Here is a 12,441-nt window from a genome sequence, read left to right as displayed (position 1 = left end):
ATCTTTTAATTACCCTAGAGATGCTTAAACACAAAACAATTTAAACATGAAATAAAAGGGGGAGAGAGAGAGAGAGAGAGAGGATTTGAATATTTTGAACTTCCTTGAATTTGATCATGAAATCCTTGCAAACTAGTGCCTAATCCATGAAGTAGAGTCCAAACCATATCTTAATGTAAATATCTAACAAAAATTAATCAAAATTAGTGGGTCGTCGTGGCATTGATGCCTAAAATCAACAAAACTCCTCTAGTTACTACATAAATCATTCTCTAAGTAATCTATAATGTACTTGAGAAATTATTGCAACATGAATGAAGGACATTAATTTCTTCCTTGAATAAAACCCACAAACAATGTTACACATTCACAAGATTTTGTGAAGACGAATAACAAAACCCTTGATATTGCTATTCATATAAAATAAGAAATACACTATAGAGACAATTTCTACAGAATATCCATGATAAACCATAAACTAATTCATGTTTCCCATTAGAACATTTACATCATCCTTTTCTTAAACTACCTTCATGACTTAAACACCGTTACTACCCTTCTAGTAGTACCTAAAAATATGACCGACCCCCCATAATATTCACACCCTTGGAATTCCTTTTATAATAACAATGAATGCAACAAGCTTCAGGTTGTTTACAATTGACCCCTCTTCTTGTGACACATTGTTTTTACATGCATGGGAAATAAAGTTCTCCCAGAGTAAAACTTGAAACAAAAAATACAAAATAAATAGATTGTGCGCTAAAACACTGATGACTTGCCAAAATGAAGAAATAAAACTATTGAAGTCCAACTACTTGAGTCGTGCCACCATCACATTAGTAATGATTTTGAGGGTGCTAATCTAGCTTAACAAACTAGCAGAGGAGCTCAAAAAACTAGAAGAGGAGTTCCACAACACTGGGAGGGAAGCATCCTCAAAACTAGAGGAGCAACTCACATAATTACAAGAAAAGCTAGTAAAGTGGAAGGAGAAGCTTAAAGAAAAATGTTGTAATCAAAACAAGGGATCCAAATTTAGCCATAAATTTAAAATTAATAGCTCTTTTCTAGAGTCAGTCATCCCCTATTTTTATCGTTCTCTTCTCTGCTCCCCCTACCTCTCAGTCATTGGATGATGAAGGGATGACGACATGTATCTCTTGAAAGCTTTTTTGTAACTACAACTGCCTTTCAATATCCCTTTAGCTACCCTCTGAGTTATTAATATCCCTTTGGCTACATGGTAGTTCATTGTAGTATCCTCCATCTGGTATCATAGAATTTACAACATGCAAGTTTACATAGTCCATCTCTTCATATGAGCACTTCATTTATGAAATTATTCTCAAACAAGCACAAAGGGCAGTTTTTATAACAATGCTTGGCCAATGCACTAGTTGTCAACTTAAGAAAAACTCAGAAGCTCTAAAAATAGCTAAACTTCACAATACCATGCATGTAAGCAATATTTTCTTCATTATGTCCTTTCAAAGGATTAAAGCTCATCCTTATCAATCACCTAACCGCTAGTTCATTTTTCCCTTTTTGAGAAGATCTACCACTCATACCCATGCAACCTTTCATGTCGCCGTTCTGAATTCCTTGGGCTTGACGCACATAAGGTTTTTTGATTGTCCTATCTAGAGCTGATTTTGTGTGAGTGATTTGTCGTGATCTTCATGTTTTCCAGTCATAAAGTTCACATTCCTATTTCCATACCTTTTTAATCTCCCTTTTGTCAATCCTTTCAATTCTTATCCATCGATCTAGATAGCATCGACGGTTGTCCACAAAGGCTTGACTTGACACTTGATCTTGACACATGTCATCTTTTGAGCTTTTTCAAGCTCACATGTATCCTCAACATTTATTTCCTCTACTTGGTGACTCATTGAAACCATCTAAGCCATCTCAATGCGCTCTGAGTTTAAAGATCATCTTGCAGCCACCCTCTGAGATGCTCGTTGAGTCACAACTAAAGAATTCACTGAGCTACGAGTACACAATCACATGCATCCCAGAGCAAGAACTTGGCACTTGGCCAAGTCCGTGAAGCAGTCCAACGAGCATCTAAGTTGCACAATTGGAATCCTTGCAACAAAAGTCATCTCTCAGAAATTGGTCAAATCTCACCTTTTCCCTCATTGAGTCTCGAGTTACCTTGCAAGACACATTCGAACTTCCACATCAAACAAGACTCGAAACCGAGTGACCAACTATGCAAAACCACTTTAGCACGTGTCAAGAACTATGAGGCTCTGCTTCACTTTTTAAAAATACGTACACATAATTCATGTTTTTAGGACATCACAAGGAAAAAACCAATGACTTGGGATAAAATTGAATTCCATGGCCACCATTTGGGAGGAAACACTAGGACATGGGGCCAGTTTCAGATGATGAGAGATCCCATGAGAAGATAACTTAAGCCAATGACAATTGGGCAAAGAGGTCATTGAACAAATATAAAATGTCTACCAAATGGTCATTTAAATACTTTTTAATAATCAAGACGAGGTTCAAACCAACACTAGGACACTTTACAAAATTCCCTGTTGGGACATAATTTTGATTTTCATATTGGGTATAAAAATTCTATGAAGATTTTGAGGGTGCTAACAATGGCTCTATTTGGGGATGTATGCCCCTTGCGAGTATAGCAAGGATTCTGATCTCTAGTGGAAGCATAGCAAGCCTTATCCATTGGGCACCTTATTTAAAATTAAACAAAAATCAAGTTTATCCTTCAATTGACGGCCCCAGGCCACCAAAAAGAAAAAACCAAAACTTCCCTTTGTCAAAAACCCGATTCTCATCATGTGACAATGCAACCAACCTGATGATATCATTTTCAATCATCTTATCACACACAATATCACTAACTTTCCTTAAAACAACATTGCACTTGTCATCATTAGTGTTTTCCTTTTGATTTTGTATTATGTAATCAAGCCAAAACTGAACATACTCTCCTCTATATGGCACATCCTCATTACATTCATCAAACAAGATGAATTCATACTCAATAGAGATTTTTGTATTAACATTTTTAATGCCATTTTTTGTAACATGATCATTTAATTTGGGAGAATTGAAAAATTCATACTTAACCATACATATAACTTCTTTCTTATCTTTACCCTTTGTTTGTTGAAGACAAAAACATTCATAAAAAATGCACTACTATAAACCAAGGCGTGGGGTATCAAGTATATCAAAGGAGAAACATTCATATGTTGGTCCATCTTGTAACAACATCATATCATGTTTACAAGAGTGCATATCTAAACTTTTGGACTCACTCACTTTATTGCACATTTTGATGTCTTGCAGGCACAAGACACCTATTTCATCACCATTCTCATCACTTATGAGCACTTCTGATTCTGGTATCACTATATAATCAGCCCTTACTTCTTTACTATAAGATTTATCCTCATGAAAAATTTCCAACACTATCTCATACAAGTCTAAGAGTGTCTTTCTACACATATCTTCATGAATATTCCTCTCTTGATAAACCCATTTTTTCTCTGCATCACCACTGCATATATAATCTCACCAAGTGCATAATTTGTTTCCACATATTCAAACAATATCCTCATGTCGTTAGCAATATTCACGTCTTCAGATCCATTTCTATAATTTATATCTACAGTATTAATGTCATCAAAGAAACATCCATACTCTGAATCATTCTTCATGAAGTCAGCTAGCTCGTATTCACTTAGATTTATAGACCTAGTGTCTAAAATTTCCCTCGGGTCATTGAAACTTATCATGGAGATAGTCACTGACTCTTGTTCAATATTATCCACATTCAACTTTGAATAATTCATCAATATGAAGGTATTACCAATCCTTGTGATGTTAATATCACTTTGGCATTCAACAAATAATTCCATCTCCACTTCATACAAGCTATTTTGATCAAAAGAATAATAATGATCACAATCAGTCTCACAAACCAAAATAACATGGGAAAACCCAAAACTTCCACCCCCTTTATTAGCAAAGGTATCAATACTATAAGATTCATTATTATGCTCATGGATTACAAACACTTCTAAAGAAGGCTCATAAAGACCATTGTGAGTACTGGGGAAACAAGTAATGTGATTCACATCATCTTGCAGGATAACACAAGGTGAATCAAGAATATCACAATTAAGGTCCTCCTCTATAGTATCTGTTGAATCAACATAGTTTGACCCCTACCTACTTACCCTGGGATGCATCATTTTGCTTGCACTAATACCCCTGCATTTCTCTCTTACATCATTGTCACAAGGAAAACGTTCACGAGCCTTTACCAACATAATATTTTCATTATTGAAAACCCTCATAAAATTATGGTCAATCAAAGATTGCAAGTGCACTATGGAACACATTACCTCTGTATATTGTTGACAAAGGCTTTGAGGGCCAATCTGATTTATATCAATGGACTCTATCCGATTTTGGTCATCATGTTGGGGTTCACATGAAATAGTTATTTCAAACATTTGCATGCCAGATGTCTGATTGTGTATTTAATGTTGGATTGACATACAAGACCTAACCAAATTGTAAATTACATCTGATCCACTCATGTACATTTCATCATTATGTGAATCATGAGTAATATTTGCAAGGTTTCTAACAAACTTTTGGTGCAAACTAAGATTTGGGACAATGGACTGGTAATTACCAGAAATACAATTATCATCCCCCAAATTACACCTTTTACTTTCATATGAAGCTCTATTTCTAGGCTTGAGACTCCTAATCATCCCATACTTTGGCACCATTTCAATGTTCATTGCAATCTGAAAAGATTCATGCAAACTTGTTGGGGCTTCATTCCTCAATCTTTAACTCATCTTTGTGTCAAATGCACCCAAATATACAACCAATGCCATTGCATCTTGAGGTCTACAATTCTCAAGAATCTTCTTTAATGCCTTCATGAACCTAAGGTTGAATTCAGGGGCTAATTCTTCATTCTCAATATGAACATCCATAAATTCTTAAAGGACTAAGGGTATTCAAATACTTTCACCAAACTTCTCATTAAAAACTTGTTGAAACTCCTCCCAAGAGCTAATTGATCCTAGCAACAAATCTGAAAACCACTCTCTGGCTCCATATTTCAAAGATTGCATAAACAATCTCATAATAAAATCCTCAAAATCTATTTCATAATTATATTTCAAATCACTAAATTGTTGAAGATGTTTATCCACTGATTCATCTTTATCGCCGCTGAATTTTGGAAGCCTATCTCTGATTTTAGGTGGTATAATATGTGGGATAAATTCTATAGCCTTATATCTTTTAGTGCTGAAACTTCTTCTACTAAATGGCTGAGGTTTATTACATGGTACGATCACATTAAGACCCATACAAGGATGCTTATATTGTTGAGACATCCTAACAATTATTCTCTTACAACGTTTTCTTTACAAAAGGATATCTTAGAATCATATTACACATGACCCACTACAACAAAGGCTAAGATCTCATTTAACGAGCATGAATATAAATGATATGCATACTTCTTTCACAACAACAAAAATAATGTTAATGATGACTAAGAAGTATACTAAAACTACCTCTATTCTTTCCCTAATTTAGTGCTTAAATCACTTGAAGAGAATAGTTAATATCTTATATTCTCAAACATAGCGTCAATCTCTTGATAATTTTGAAAATAGCTAGAGAAATTGCAATAGTTGTTCATTTGTCTTTCATGGTGGAGTACATTGTAGATCTGAAATATTCTTCATACCTCCATCGGATTTTTCTTTATTTTAGAGTTGTCACCTCCTTGCTGGAGGAAAAAATTCAAACAGTTGGAAGCCATTTGATACACATATTCATTCCGGGTCTCTCCCAATAGCAGAATCGCACAATCCTTTTCCAATTTGCTGTAATAAATTTTTCTCCAAGTTGAAAACTTCAGATCTGAAACAAAATTTTAGATCCTAAACATTCCTGACTCCTTGCCAAATGAATTTGCTACTTATGTCCCCAACAAAGTCACCATTTTTGTTGGCATAGACTCTAGTGGACTATCTTGACTTGAATTTGATTTAGCAAGTTATCACTAGAGACTTTGTATCATTCTCCCCAACAAAGTTGTCATTTCTGTTGACGATTTTTCTTGCTATCTCCAGTCCTAAGGAGAAGAATAATTCCAGGTCACGAAACTAAGAACATAGAGCATACAATTTGCACTATCAACAGACTAAAGACAAGAAAACACAACACAAAAAGGATTTATTAACCTTCTTCACTTTAAGCTCCATCAAACTTGGGAGGGCGTTCCCAAATCATAAATCTCATGAAACATTGTTTTATTCATCTTTAAACAATGACCGTGGGTTGCTAATGGTGGATAATTCTCATGTTTACAAACAATGGGTATTCAAGATTCATCAATTGCCCAATATTAATCCTATTTCTTCCAATTAATTGTTGAGAAAAACAATTCAACCTCTCCATTTGTATCATATAAATAAATTATATAATAACAACACTCTCATGACACGTTCCTTTATCTTTCAATTACCTTGCAGATGCTTAAACACAAAAAAACTTAAACATGAAATAAAAGGGAGAGAGAGAAAGAGAGAGAGAGAGAGAGAGAGAGAGAGAGAGAGAGAGAGAGAGAGAGAGAGAGAGAGAGAGAGAGAGAGAGAGAGAGAGAGAGAGAGAGAGAGAGAGAGAGAGAGAGAGAACATTTTGAACTTCCTTGAATTTGATCATGAAATCCTTGCATACCAGTGCCTAATCCATGAAGTAGAGTCAAAACCATATATGAATGTGAATATCTAACAAAAATTCATCGAAATTACTAGGTTGTCGTGGCATTGATGCCTAACATCAACACAACCCCTCTAGTTACTACATAAATCATTCTCTAAGTAATCTATAATGTACTTCAAAAATTATTGCAACATGAATGGAGGACATTCATTTCTTCCTTGAAGAAAACCCACAAACAATGTTACACATTCACAAGATTTTGTGAAGACGAATAACAGAACCCTTGATATTGCTATTCATATAAAATAAGAAATACACTGCAAATATATTTTTTGTAGAATATCCATGGTAAACCATAACTAATTCATGTTTCCCATTAGAACATTTACATCCTCCTTGCTTTAATGCACCTTCATGACTCAAACATTGTTACTACCCTTCTAGCAGTACCTGAAAATATGACCAAGCCCCCATAATATTCACAGCCTTTTAACTCCTTTTATAATAACAAGGAATGCAACAAGCTTCAAGTTGTTTACACATGACCCCTCTTCTTGTGACACGTTTTTGTTTTACATGCACGGGAAAGAAAGTGCTCCCAGAGTAAAACTTGAAACAAAAAAGACAAAACAAATAGATTGTGCGCCAAAACCCTTGATGAGTCACTGGAATGAAGAAATAAAACTATTGAAGTCCAACTACTTGAGTCGTACCACCATCGCATTAGTGACGACTTTGATGGTGTCAAACTAGTAGAGGAGCTCAACAAACTAGAAGAGGAGCTCCACAGCATTGGGAGAGAAGCATCCTCAAAACTAGAGGAGCAACTCACAAAACTAGAAGAAAAGCTAGTAAAGTGGAAGGAGAAGCTTAAAGAAAAATATTGTAATCACAATAGGGGATCCAACTTTAGCCATCAATTTGAAATTAATAGGCTCTTTACTAGAGTTGGTCATCCCATATTTTCATTGTTCTCTTCTCTACTCCCGCAACCTCTCAGTCATTAGATGACGAAGGGATGATGATAGGTAGCTCTTGAAAGGCTTTTTGCAACTGCAACTACCTTTCAATATCCCTTTATCTATCCTCTAAGTTTTCAATATCCCTTTTAGCTGTTGGTATTTAGGATACATTGATATGGTTTTGTCATTGATGTCAACACCTATCATTACTTATCAGCACTTGGAGATTTCGGTTATGTTCACCGGCAAGACAAAGACTTATGCAAAACACTGGTATTTGGTTCACCGACAAATTATATTGTTCACCGGCACTTGGAAAGACTTGGAAACTAATTGGTTATGTTGAAGACATTATTCTATCACTTTGTTTTGGTGATTTGGTTAACTGTTTATTCGGGTTTGCATATTTGTTGTTACCAGCAAATTGGTCTAGGATAAGCACCGACAGATTTATCTACTCCAGACCAGCACGACATATTATGGAGATGATTTATTATTATTGTAAATGCATTGAGCCGACATCATGCATCAGATATTGATTTGTTTATAATTAATTTTATTGTAATATCTTTTAGTGAGCTGACCTATTCAATTGGTCTTAGGTTATGATATATATGTAAAATCTTATTTGTAAGATCGATATGCGATTGGGAAGAAGAATTGTAATAGAGTATATGTGAAAATAAGTAGAGCTATACACACAGACATCATTTGAAGGTTGAAGGAGGGTTTTGTGAAGGCAATCAGAACTACACCGGTACTGAATCCAGCATATGAAGATGCTATTTTGTGCAGTACATTATCATTGGATTTAACCATCCAATTGTAGTCAGTGTGACTCTCATTTTGTGATTGAACAGTGAGCTCTAGGCAACTGGCCTTTCTGCATGTGCAGAATCTATATTGTAAACACATACTATCTGCAGTAGTATCATTTGATTGTGGGTAAGGCTTCCAACCGTGGTTTTTCCCCTTACAGGGTTTCCACGTGCAAACATTGGTGTTATGTGTTGTGGATGTTATTGTCTTTCTGTTTCATGCATTAATCTTTATCGGTATTGCTATTAACTATTAAGACTGTCTACCGGCATAAAGTTTGGTTTAGCGGTATTATGCATTAAGTTTTGGTTAAGTTGTTTTTGGTTGAATTTATTAGACAACTAATTCACCTCACCCCCTCTCAGTTGTCTCCGGGACCTAACATTAGCTACAAGGTAGTTCACTATAGTATCCTCCATCCAATATCATATAATTTACACCATACAAATACATAGTCCATCTTTGCATATGAATACTTCATTTATGAAATTATTCTCAAACAAGCACAAAGGACAATTTTTATAACAATGCTTGGCTAATGCACTGGTTGTCGACCTAAGAAAAACTCAAAAGCTCTAAAAATAGCTAAACTTCGCAATACCATGCATGCAAGCAATCTTTTTTGTTTTATGTTTTTTCAAAGGATTAAAGCTCATCCTTATCAATCACCTAATCGCTAGTTTAGTTTCCCCTTTTCGAGAGAATCTACTACTTGTACCCATGCAACTTTTCACACTGCCATTTGAATTCCTTGACGCACATAAGGTTTTCTGATTGTCCTATCTGGAGTTGATTTTGTGTAAGTGATTTGTCATGATCCTCCTGTTTTCCAATCATAAAGTTCACGTTCCTGGTTTCGTGCCTTTTTAATCTCCCTCATGTAAATCCTTTCAATTCTTATCCATCAATCTAGATAGCATCGATGGTTGCCCCAAAGGCTTGACTTGACACTTGATCTTGACACATATCATCTTTTGAGCTTCTTCGAGTTCACGTGTATCCTCAATATTTCTTTCCTCTACTCGAGGACTTGCTGAAACTATCTATGCCATCTCAACGCCCTTCGAGTTTAAAGATCATCTTAAAACCATCCCCTTGGATGCTCGTTGAGTCACAACTAAAGAATTCACCGAGCTATGCGTACACTATCATGTGCACCCCAAAGAAAGAACTTGGCACTCAACCAAGTCCTTGAAGTGGTCCAATGGGCATTTGAGTTGCACAACTGGAATCCTCGCAACAAAAGTCATTTCTTGGAACTCGGTGAAACCTCACTTTTTCCCTCACTAAGTTTTGGGTTACCTTGCAAGACACATTCGAAACTCCATGTCAGACAAGACTCAGAACCTTGACCAACTGTGTAAAACCACTTTAGTGTATGCCAATAACTGTGAGACCGCTCCACTTTTTAAAAACACATACACATAATTCATACTTTTAGGATGTCACAGGGATAAAAACCAATCACCTAGGATACAATTGAATTCCATGGCCACCGACTGGGAGGAAACACTAGGACATGGGGTTGGTTTCAGATGATGAGAGATCCTATGAGAAGACAACTTAAGCCGATGACAACCGGGCAAAGAGGTCATTGAACAAATATAAAATGCCCATCAAATGGTCACTTGAATACTTTTTTATAATCAAGGCAAGGTTCAAACCAACACTAAGGCACTTTACAGAATTCCCCGTTGGGACATAATTTTGATTTTCTTATTGGGCATCAAAATTCTATGAAGATTTTGAGGGTGCTAACATGCACAAAAGGATCTGAGTCAGGCTACAACAATTGATTTTAAAATGACTCGTATTGACATGAGATCCCCTAGTAGAGATGTAGATCTTTATAATTTTCAGGTGACAACTATCAAATTGATGGAAAGGATTGAATGGGGCAAATATGATAAAAAAAAAGAATTGAAAATGATGGTGAACATACTTTTAGATTGTTTGAATCATTATTGGGCATGTCCTCACAGTCATCTAATTCCTCAGATTTCATACTTGATCCAGAATCAGATGCAAACAAAGAATTAGTAGCCAAAGTATAGATTAATAGCCATTTTGGCCACAACACTCGAGATTGGATTACGAAGGTTAAAGCTAAAGGTAGACCTTTTATTGATAGCTTGATGAAAGTCTATGATGAATTTATTTTGACAGGAAATGTTAGCGTCTCAGAGGTGGAAAACACCAAACAAGAAATAGACACATGCTTAAGGATGGTAGTAGAACTTAAAGAAATAGTGGCTCTAGGTATAGATATTGTTGTTGCATAGAAGATCATAACAACTGCCCAAGATAACCAATTAATAGTCTAGATAGAAAGCCTTAAATGAAAACATGTACCTTTCCGGAACAAAATATCAGAGAGCAAAATAAGCTACTTAAAAAGGCTAATAAAATGTTGGATCAAATTGCGCAGGAGTTCATTGACATTGGCTACTATATCAAGAAGAAAGATAATTTTGGAGATACTATGGCAAATGAATTGAAAGATGAGTTTGAGAATAACATTAATGTCCTATCTGACCCCAAGGCTTTGAATGAAGATAAATTGAACGAGCTGGCTAGGATTGATACTTTGTTGACTTGGTGTGCAAACCATGCCCAAAACTTTCACCACCAAGAATGAAGCAATTCGATCCAATAGGGCGTTGTGGAGATTGAGAACACAAAATGTTTTCATCCCTAGAGAGCAAGAGATCTTAAGTATTCTGAAGGCACTTGAAGATCACAAAGCTAGGATAGCAGAAAAATAGGAAACTCAAGAAGGCGATTCCAATGTGGACCAATCAAAGGTGCCACCTGAGCCATGATATCGTCTCTTTGTTTTATTTTTATTAATGTCATTCTCTCTAAATATTTGTATAGACTTTATTTTATAAATGATTGTTTAAAATAATTAGTTTCAAGAAAACATTCAATAGTTACATATATGGACATTATAAATACATGTTTAAAGGACTTTGAAAAGGTTCGAATTTTGATCCTCGTTATACTATGGTATCAGAGTGAGAAATGATCAAGAAGAAGATCAATAAAAAAAAATGTTGTTCATCCATTAAAGAATTTATTCGACCTGAGTGTTTTAAACGTGAAGTTTTCTTTGGCGTTCATACTAAATCTATGAATTTAAATGAACTTATGGATGTGATTACTTCTTTGTGGGTAAAAATGTTCATTTGAAGCAATGTTCACTCTTTTTTTGGAAGTTCATTGAGATTCATTTTGGGCTGAATACTTGCTCACATCAGTTTTGTATGTTGGTGTATCGATATTAATTGTGATTTGTTAGAAGGATGAATGGTCTTTGAATCTCTAGATTCAATCTTTTATTTGGAATTTTATCTTCCAGTTTTGTTATTCGTGCTTGTTGCATAGTGATGTGCAAGCATTTGTTGCCTTACTACTTTTTGGTGAAAAGTATACCCACATTTAATTTTCCTTGAAGTCCAATTATTTAAATCTTATGAAGGGAGTTTTCCCTTTACTAAAATTCAAAGGGAAACTAATTTACAATTTATCCAATTGTTGATTAATGATTTAGTCTCACTTTAGGGCAAAAAAGAGTCTTTGTTTATTAATTTTAAAGAGACAAGCCTGTTAACCAACACATGGAATCAAGTGTTATTTAAAAAGAGTCACCTTGATGGTGCAATAACTAAGACAAATAGCACAATAGCAATTTCAAGACTATTCTTGCTAATTAAATTTTTCTAAGTCAATGTTGAATGTGAAACCAAGTGTTATTTAAGAAGATTCCAATATTGAATGGTGCAATAACAAAGGCAAATAACACAATAAGAATTCCAAGACAATTTTTGATACTTAACTTTTCCCAATTTTATATTTATACAAAATCAAATGTTAAGAAAAGCTTATATTGAATGATGCAATAACA

This window comes from Cryptomeria japonica, chromosome 10, assembly GCF_030272615.1.
Source record: "Cryptomeria japonica chromosome 10, Sugi_1.0, whole genome shotgun sequence".
Taxonomy (NCBI): domain Eukaryota; kingdom Viridiplantae; phylum Streptophyta; class Pinopsida; order Cupressales; family Cupressaceae; genus Cryptomeria; species Cryptomeria japonica.
The sequence above is the reverse complement of the archived record's forward strand: the minus strand, read 5'-3'. Positions refer to the sequence as shown.